Consider the following 10,104-nt stretch of genomic DNA (forward strand, 5'->3'; position numbering starts at 1 on the left):
AGGTCTCCAGGTGGAAGGAACGGATGTTTCCACTGCAAAAGTGCCTAACTTTGGCAGCTCTAAGAAAATAGTTTGTAGCTCCACCCCTGGAGGAAACTCAGAAAGGCTGAAGGCTCTGTGTAACCTGGGTCCCCCGATACATGCATTGCATACTCCCCAGCATCACTGGAGGCAAGGAAGGGGCATTCTGGGCCCTGGAGTAGGGGGATGGCTCAGGGATCAACTGTGGCCACCACTTACCAAGTGGGACTGTAAAGGACAGAGCAGGCATATGTGGCAAAGAGCTGGTGACTAGGGTGTGGGAACAAGAGGGAACCAGCTCTGCATGAAGTGCCTCACCCAACATCCCCTGGAGGAGTAGCCCAGTGATAAGATCATCTGAGATGGGTAAAGAGACTCTATTTCATTATTCCTTATAATTCCTCTGAATGAGGAGGTGGTGGAGTTGGTGGGTTATCACAAATTCTTCCATCGCCTAGACCATCTGCCAGTCGCTATCCTTGGGGCTGCCTCTCCCCAGCTTCAGTCATGTAGTTCTGGAGAAAATTGACAATCATGTGTGCTGCTGAGTCAGGGCTAAAGACCATGTAAAGCCAGTCATAAGACCCCATGTCCCTGCCAGGATGGTTGATCAAGGGCTGTACATGTGATCTGAGGTGGGTCTTTCAGAGAACACCCTTGAAATCTGATGTCTGCAATCTTCTTTCCTTACTAGATGATGCCTTCAGGATTTAAAACCCTAGGTCAGGTAGCTTGAACTCCCTCACTAGGTGTATAAGCCTTAAGGAAAAAAGTTGCCAGGCTAAGACCATCAAAGTAGACTGAAGGGAATGAGCAAAGGTGAGAGAGAACTGATTTCTTCTGATTTCTTGGGTCTAGTCACTGAGATCTTTGTATTTGCTCTAATTCTTGCATCCTGGATTCCCAGAATCTATTCAATGAGTCTCTGTTTCCCTTGAAGCCAGTTGGAGTAGGGCTTCTCTCAATTTTGATTCAGACTTGGTTCTAGATCCTTCACTCCCAGACACAAACAGAGGCAACCATTTGTTTCAGCACCATTAAGAGTGAAACCCTTTATTCTTTACTGAGAATACAGTGTACACACCACCAAATACAGTTCACCAGCATCATGGGCAGGAGTGCCCAAAGTGTGAGTAAGTGTGTGTTAGGAGCGGCCTTACTGATTCCTGAACCACTCCAAGCATTTACACTGCCCGTACCACGCCAATCCTGTCATTTCCTCGATCAAAGACCGAGAAATACACCCCCAGGAAGTTGTCTCCCAGTACCCAGGTCTCTGTAGATGAACTCATTCTGTGCTCTTGAAAGGTGGTATAGCAGCGGCCTCTAGAATCCTGGGGGAGTCAGAGACACACACCAGTCAGCATGAGCCCTTACCGGTGACTTCCCCCAATATCCAGACCCAGCACAATTCTTTGCTTTATTTCCCTCTTTTGGTAAGTATCAAGGGGTTTTCTCAGCAGCATGGGATGTAAGAGTTCATCCAAAACCAAAGAGGCCCAAGACATGAGGTTGCCATGAGGAAGGGTGTGGTGAGTGGAGGACTGGGAGTTGGGGAAACAGAGAAATGGAAAACAACAAAGTCCTACTGTAGAGCGTAAGGAACTATATTCAATATTCAGTGATAAACCACATGAAAAAGAATAAGAAAAAATATTTTTTATGTGTATAACTGAGTCACATTACTGTGCAGCAGAACTTAATGCAACACTGAAGATTAGCCACACTTCAATACAATTTTTTAGAAGCGAACAAGTGTGTCCATAGTTCCCCTCACTCCCTGTTTCTTTTCTTCTGACTCCTGCTCCTTGTTTTCTCTGCAGAGAATGCTGGTTCTCCTCCTGTGTCCCCACAATCTATACTTTATTTTAAAACTTTTTTTGTATTGGATTATAGCTGATTAACAATATTCTGAGTTTCAGGTGGACAGTAAAGGGACTAAACTGTATGTATCCAGGTATCTTGGTATCAAGGACATCCCTCCCATTCAGGCTATCATATAACTGAGCAGAGTTCTCTGTGCTACACAGCATCTCGTTGTTGGTTATCCATCATAAATAGAGCAGTGCCCACAACATGTTCTTGAAGACTTAACTCAGGAACTCTGAGAAGCCTCCTTTGGCCTACACTCACCGTCTTTGGCCACTCCAGGCTTGGGTGGATAACGTACTCTGGTACCCCATTCCCACTGGTCAGTCCCTAGCCCTCATCATCCCGAATAAATCCCCAGTGCCCCAGTGCAGACCACCTTGAGATGCCATTTGCATGGAACCCAGTGCAGTTTTGCCTAGAACCAAGCAACCCTCCAGATGGCTCAATGAGTTTGTGGTTTTAGAATTCCTGAAATTCCCTCTCTTCCTCACAGCCTTCTTTGAGCCCATCAGCCTGCTCTGAACTCTCTCAGGGAGCTGACATGAAGCCTCCACCCTGTGCCGGGGCTGAGCAGTCACCATGCACTCTTTAACACCTTAGTATCCAACTTCCCCACAGAGGGGTTGGGTACCCCAACTCAGAAAGGAGGCACCTGGCCAGAACAAGGAGAAGATGCAGCCAAGAACTAGGCTGAACATGTAATTTATCATCCAAATCAGGAAAACTTTGAGAAGGGAAGGGAGCCTATTAACTTATGCTGGGACATCACACTGGGACTGTCCCCCGCCATTTTCCTTGTAACATGGCCTATTTAAGGGACTGCTAGTGCTGAATTTCATGTTCATGAACATATGGGTTCAAATTTAATTGAAGCTCTTTGAGGACTGAGGACCTTAGTGTTCCCCTCTCCTTGCGACTCCCACCATGACATAAGGTGTGGCAACTCCACATTTATTTCAGGAAGATTAGTGTCCCACACAGCCCTTTACTTTCAAGTGTTTGGTTTTGTGGAAGGCACTGGCCCAGCCACTGGGCTCAGCAGCATTTGCAATGGTGTGACATGGCCTCCAGATGGTGCCCTCCTCCCAGCAGGAGCCCAAGGGTTCCTGCAAGCTCCAGTTTGAGAACCAACCCTCGGTATTGTCCCCTCACCTTGAGGATGTAGGCTTGAGCTAACTGGGTAGTTGATGCCATTGATGGTGAAGATAATAGAGGGCAGGGTATTCACCACAGAACATGAAACGTAGTGCTGTTAGAGAGAGAGGGAGAGAGGTTGGCCCTGGAGATCCTTGTTGTGTGTGGAGACTGGGAGTGACTCTGGGGCATGACCCTTCACCTTGGAACGTCAATGTGTGGCACCAATGAGCTTCTGTATGTTATTGACCAGTCTTCTTGGGCCTACGATATGTGATGTCCCTGTGTCCACAAAGGCCTCGCAGCCGTCAGAACAAGCAATAACCTCTCTTTTCATGGAGATGCTGAGAGACAATGGAAGAAAGCAGGCATCAAGGTCACTCTGAGTCTTCCCAGAGTTGCCCCTTTCCCAACTGTCTCATAAACAGCCCTTCGTCTCTTGCCTCTTTTCCTTTACTCTCGACACAGCACCTTTCTTGACAGCCTTGAATGGAGTACTTAAATATACCAGGATCCTTTATACCTTGACACAAGCTGGTCTTCCTTCTTAGAAGACTCCACTCCCCTTTGACTAGCATATTTCCTCTCATCTTCCAGATTCCACCTTAACTGTATTGTTTTCGGAAAGTCTCTCCCCCGGTGTTTATCAGTCTCCTGTCTTGCTCACTCTCTGTAGACCCTTCCTCATGTCTGCTGCTGCTGCTGCTGCTGCTGCTGCTAACTCACTTCATTCCTGTCCAACTCTGTGGGACTTCACAGAGGGCAGCCCACCAGGCTCCACCATCCATGGGATTTTCCAGGCAAAGTACTGGAGTTGGTTGCCATTGCCTTCTCCTCCTCATGTCTAGCATGTACCAAAGTCACAATTCACTATGTGGGTGAGTCACTTCATGTACATCTGCCTTCTTAGATGTGAGGGCGAGTTTTATTCTCCTTGCCTCCCTAAAGTGCCTGGCACACAGTGGACGCCCAATGCTTGTCTGTTCAATAAGTGAATGAAGACTGAGAAAATAATAAGAAACCTCCAGAGAGCTGTATCTGATGGGGAACAAATAACGGGTCTCACACAAAGTGAAGATGGAGATTCACTGGGGCAGCAGATTCTCATACTAGGTGGGGAGAGGGGCTCCTCTGGGAGAGAGTGTCTCCCAGCACTGCTCCTACAACCAGCTCAGACCCTGAGACCCTGGCCAGGAAATACATGACTAGCCCACAGAAACTCCAAAGGATAGGCGAGCTTTCGTCTGAGGGTATCACACAGAATCCTGTCAATTATGCCTCTTGTCCTCAGGTCTCTCCTAGATCCCACCTTCCTGATTCTTTGTTCTAGCCCCTGTCCCACTGTGTGCCCAAGAACGTGGGGTGTCCTTTTTATTAGTTGCTTGCACATCTTAAGACTGCAGCCAACCTCTCTCCACTGCTGAGTAGCTGCTCCCTAAGAAGACCAGTTTTCCCCATTTTCTCAGGACTGTCCCTGTTTTTAAAATGACATTTATCTGTACTGAGAACTTCCTATGTCCTAGGTACCCCTGGACTATTGGTCATCTTATTATAACTCTGTTCAGGCTGGAGAAATTCTCCCTGATCCTCTGTTCACCACACTGTAGAGTCCTCTAACCATGCTCCCCATCTCAAAGGGTAGTGGGTGCAGCCCTCTCTCAGCTGCACAGACCTCTCTGGACCCTTTTAGGACCCTGGTCAGAGCCTTGCTTAGAAAGCCTGGAGATTACGAACCCATGGGTTGTTTGTGTATCTATGTGCTTGTGTGTTTGTCTGTATGTGTGTTTCTATGTGTCTCTGTGTGTGCTTGTGTGTCTCCATGTGTCTGTGTGTCTGTCTCTGTCGTTGAAGGTGATGTGTATTTTTGTGTGACTGTGTGTCTGAGAATGCATTTGTGTGTGTCTGCCTGTGTCCATGTACAGTAGCAGGAGCATCACTTGGGCTGACCCTCAGAGGGAGAGGCTCACCAGTCCATGTGTACAATCCAGTTGCCTGCTTGGATCAATGGTACCCAGTTGAGCTCTCCCTCATAGCAGCAGTGGTCCACCCCACCAAACATCACCAAACAGCCCTCCCAATTGTCTCTGTAGAGAGAAGTGATAGGGGCAATCCTTGGAGGACAGTAACAATAGCACTGTCTGAGAGCTGTGCTGGTCCACCCATCAAGGCCCTAATAAGGTCCCCATGTACAGATGCAGAAATCGAGTCTAGGAGTGACCGAGATCCAGACTGAGGTCTGCTACTGGCTAATGAGTGGCACGGAGGAGGTTAGAAGCTGAATCACTTGGCTGGGCTCCACCCACTATGTCTTCTGTAGACTCCCTGGACCTCCAGCGACCTCAGACACCCTCAGAGGACAGGGTGCTGAAGCATTTGGCTTTCCCCTTGTCCACCTTGTCATTTTTCAGGAAAATCAAGGCCTGGGAGTTCTAAGTGTGTGGGTTCAGGTCACCCAGAGTTGGCTCCACTGGCCTGTGACCTCTACTGTCAACAGGGCCCCACACTCAGAAGGGACCCTACCTCTGTTCTCCCTGTTATTTTTAAAAGCCAGGGGGTAAGCCAGTTGGGCCCTGGAGCCATATTATCCTGGGTTAGATTATCTCTCAGGATACTTCTTTATCAAATATTCTATAATTTTCATGCAACTGAAAACATCTTGCAGCTAATTTGGAGAAAGGGATTGTCCATCTCAGACTTACTTGGTCAAGTAGAAGGCAAAAACAGGCTCAGAAATGGCACCTTCATTCTTCAGCTTGTCAACGATGGGGATGGCTCCAGAGAAGGATCTGTTGGGGTAGCTCAAGCCCAAGATGCCATCAAAAGCTATGCCCTTAAACCCAGATTCTGCCATGCATAGACCAAATGGCTGGTCAGTACTTACAAGGTCCCCAATCTGTTGGAGAGAAGAGTGTTCCCACTTACAGATACGTGAAGTGGCCTAGGACTGGGCTGGGTGCATTGCCATTAGATCCTCAGAGAAGAATTGAGGCTGGGCTCTGTCTTTGGTGGCCCACAGATGGTTAGATCAAGTAGGAAGGGGAATCTGGGTTCCATTTGAGAGAGGCTGTGAATTTTATAAAATCTGCCCCTCTGAAAAATACCACCTAGGTGAGTCAAATTGGCCTCATGGCTTCTGTCCAGGTGGGGCAACCAAGAGTCAGGCCAGCTCCCATAGGTGCCACCTTAGGGACAAAACAATCGGGAGCAAGATAGCCTTCTCTTTGGCATCACTGTGACCTAATGACAGGAATGGACTGCATTCTCTGTAATGTACTGTGGATTCTGCATCTGTCCAGGACAGAAGCCAAAAACACAATCTTGCTTGCAGGGTTCTATGAAATTAGTGTCTGGAGAATTCACTTTTTGGCATATCTGTATATTTCTGTTAGTGTGTATGACAGAGAAAGAGAGAGAGGGAAACTACTCAAGTATCTGGGGGGAGGCAGGCCATAGGTTTATTAGACTCGCCAGGGTTGTCTAGAGTGAGAAGTCATTTATCAGGCCCCTTGATTTCTCAGGCCTCCAGTGTCCCACAATGGACACCTGAAGCCCTTGACTGCCCCCTGGTTCCCCAGATCAGCTTTATCCTTTCCCAAAATGCCCCATAGCAACTTCAGTCCTGAAAAGCCAGCCTAACTCCACCACTTATCACATGTGTGCCCTCAGCAAGGCCCTTGCTCTTCACACCTCAGTTTCCTCATATGTCTCATTAGCTAATCAGACCACCTGCTGTGTGGGGTTGTTGCAGGATTAAACCAGTTATCACCAGAAAGTGCCCAGAACATTCAGTGATTATAAAAGTGGGTGCTTTTATCCCTTCCTCTTGCTCCCAGCAAAATGAACCTTGAACTGCTCATGGGCAGAGGAGGTGCAAGTCCACACCTCAAGCCACTCTCTGGGTTAGCTAATTTTTTGTGTGTCACCATGGGCACTGCCTTCCCAGAGACATGATCCTGTGGATAAGATGGCCAATATTTATGAGAGTTAGGCTAGGAAGGGTCTTGCCAGATGATTCTGCATCTCTTTTGCAAGCAGTGGTCACTCCATAGCCAGTCCTGACTCAGCATTTGTTACACTGTTACCCGAACTGTGTCATGAACAACAACTCCTTTAATTCTCCCGGATCCATAGGTGATGCTGAAGGTCTTATTGGTAGGCCAGAAGGTGGAAGACTGAAGATGTCTAAACCTAACGTGTGTAGCTGCAGATACAAGAGGTGAGTGTCATCAGGTGTCAAGGGTGGAAATAAGGTGGCAGGGCAAGTGAAAGATGGTCTGGGTACTGGGTGTCTGTACTCACACCAGGCTGAGCTGTTGCAAAAGATGGAGGGCACCCACAAGTCAGATGAGCCTGTGTCAAAGACAACCTGGAATTCCTGAGGAGGTGTTCCAATGGTGATGTTACCCAAGTAGAACAACTACAGGGAGAAGGAGGGAGTGGGTTAGTGCAGAACTGGCTACCCTCTATTCCCAAATTGCAGCATCACTCTGGGTGTCACATATCACTTCAGGTCACTTTCTAGCCACCGTGCAGCTCACAGGCTTTGGTCACAGATGTATCTCCATTTGATATATTTTTCCTGTGCTACATTGTATGCAGGATATTGACTCTATGACCAGGCACTGAAATGGTACCTCCTGCATGAAAATCCCAGAGGCATAACCCATGGGCCTCCAGGACTGCTGGAAACCCAGGGAAGTCCTGGTGCCTTCATTGGAGAAGCTCTGTATTCTCTCCAAACCCAACCTTAGCACCCGCTTCTCCAGGAGGTCCTTCCTGATCAACCCCAGCCACTCTTTCTAAACTCAGACCACATTCAATCACCAGCACACAGTTGACCCTTTCATTTGATGTGTATTTACTTTTTGCCTATCTCTCAGGCTAGCATGGGCATTCTTCAAGACATCTTGAAGACAAGCCCTTTTTCTAACCTAAAAACAGGATCCACAGTGATTCTTATGGCCATACTCAGAATACAGGTTCAGTAACTTTTTACTGCTGTCGTTCTTGCATCTCTGGCAACTGAATTCCCCTACCTGGGGATTCACAATTGCTTTGCATTTGGTTCTGCCTTTTGATAAGTGATGATTCACTCTTCATCTATAACTGCGTGGCTACTTAGTTCAGAAGGAACTATCGCACTCAAACTAATGACACATCTTTCACACACAAATGGATGTTTACCTGTCACCTGGTAATTGCCGGGCCCAGTCACAAAGAACAACAGTTGAGGATGAGAGTGCCTTCTCCTCTGGATGGGGTCCCTGTTTTCCAGTGTCTCTGCCTCTTGCAGGAACCCCAACCCCAACATCCCACCTAGCACCTCCAGATGAGCCCCAGTGCTAGGCTAGAGCACCAGGGGGCGCTGTGGAGCACCATCCTCCCAAAATACTCACATCCCTGATGTTTCTCAGTGGGTGAATAGTTAGATTTGAGCCACGAAAAGAAATCTGGGACACTCTGTAAGCACGCTCCTTCAGGAAATTGTTCATCATGTTTTTTCCACTGAGGATTTTTCTCATGGTCTTCACTCTCCTTAGAGGTTTTCTTTTATCGAGCCATTTGACAAAGAAAACAAAGAAAATGCTACAATTAGCTGTCAGTGTTAAGGTATAACTGTCGTTGTAATGGCCCTGTGTATTTTCTAATCATTTTTATGAGGCACATTATTATCAGAATTTTATGCATATACCATGGCAAAGACATAGATTTGAATACAGGTTCTGTTCTGCAATCTTGGGTAAGCCATATGACCATGTGGTGTCTCAGTTTCCCTTTCAGTAAAACGGTGGAATGTAACAATACAAACCCTCCAAATAGAATATCTTGGCGATAACAGAAGTGATGGATATAAGGTACCTGATAAATAGGGAATCTCAACAATGACAGCCATTAGCTTTGCTGTTGGCATCTCACTCATTCCTTCTCATAGAACCTCAAAGAAGGAGGTAGAAGAGGGACTCTTATCCTTTTTTACAAGGGAGCAATTTGAAATGCAAGAGGTTTCTGAGTTGACTGTGTTCACACTGCTTGTCCGGTGTAAAACAGTATATCTTTCTCCAAGTTGAAAGAGAATTGAAAGAAGAATCCAAGATGTAGGGAGCAAGTAAGGGAAATTCAGAGGCTTGAGAAGGAAGAAAGAGTCAAATGAAAAGTTAAAAGAAAACAACACAGAGAGAAATACACTCCCAGTGACTTCCAAAGAGATGGAGAGATAAATGACAGTGATACAGAGATGCAGACATAGGCATATACACACTGAAGTAGACAGGGAAAAAAGAGGACATGTTGAATAAAATGTAGAAAGTGCTATTCTACAGGTCTACATCGACATCTGCACAGACTGTGCACTGAAAAGTTGCAAGGAGTTGCATTTTCTATGGGTCATGACATGACTGGACCCCAAGATTTGTGCAACCCTAATCTACACCAAGACCTTGGAATCCACATTTCCTGTAACAAGGTATTTTTCAAGAAGTAAGAGTTGAGCTTTAAGATTCTTAGGGAAATATTCCATTCCCTTCTAAACCTGATGGGTGGAAGGCTAATCAGATGCAAAGAAAATTTCGAGAAAGGAATATGATGTGACTTACAGTCCCCATACTTACTTGACTATGCACTCTGAGAAGCCCATCAGCCCAAGGATCACAAGCCACTTCATGTTTCTTTCCTGGCTCCAAGTACTCAGGGAAGTTTGGGTTCTTAGCATGTAGTGGTGATTAGGGGCCCCTAGTTATACATGCTCTGATTTACCCTAGTTTTCCCCTTTAGGCCACTAAAAGATCTGAAAAAAACACAATGCTCTCGACAAAATCTTTACCTTCATCAGTGTCCTTGGTGAATGGCCTTTGAAGCTTTTCAGAATACAGAGATTTGAACTGTAATCTCTTCCTTGAATCTTAGCTGGAAAATCAAACTGATCTGCATGAACAGCTAAGAAGATGGAGAACCTTGCCTACTTGGAGAAAAAACTGATAAGAACATCATGAAAATGGATACTAGGGGGCATGCTCGACACTCTTGATTTCATGTCATCTTCCTTGCCACTTCATGAGATATGCATTGCTGTCTTTGTTG

The 10,104-nt window shown here is 46.5% G+C and overlaps 1 pseudogene; it reads right to left on the reverse strand.

Moving 5' to 3' along the window:
* On the reverse strand, nt 1,206–9,688 carry LOC102170951 (annotated as a pseudogene).

Source organism: Capra hircus, chromosome 29 (genome assembly GCF_001704415.2).
Source record: "Capra hircus breed San Clemente chromosome 29, ASM170441v1, whole genome shotgun sequence".
NCBI lineage: Eukaryota > Metazoa > Chordata > Mammalia > Artiodactyla > Bovidae > Capra > Capra hircus.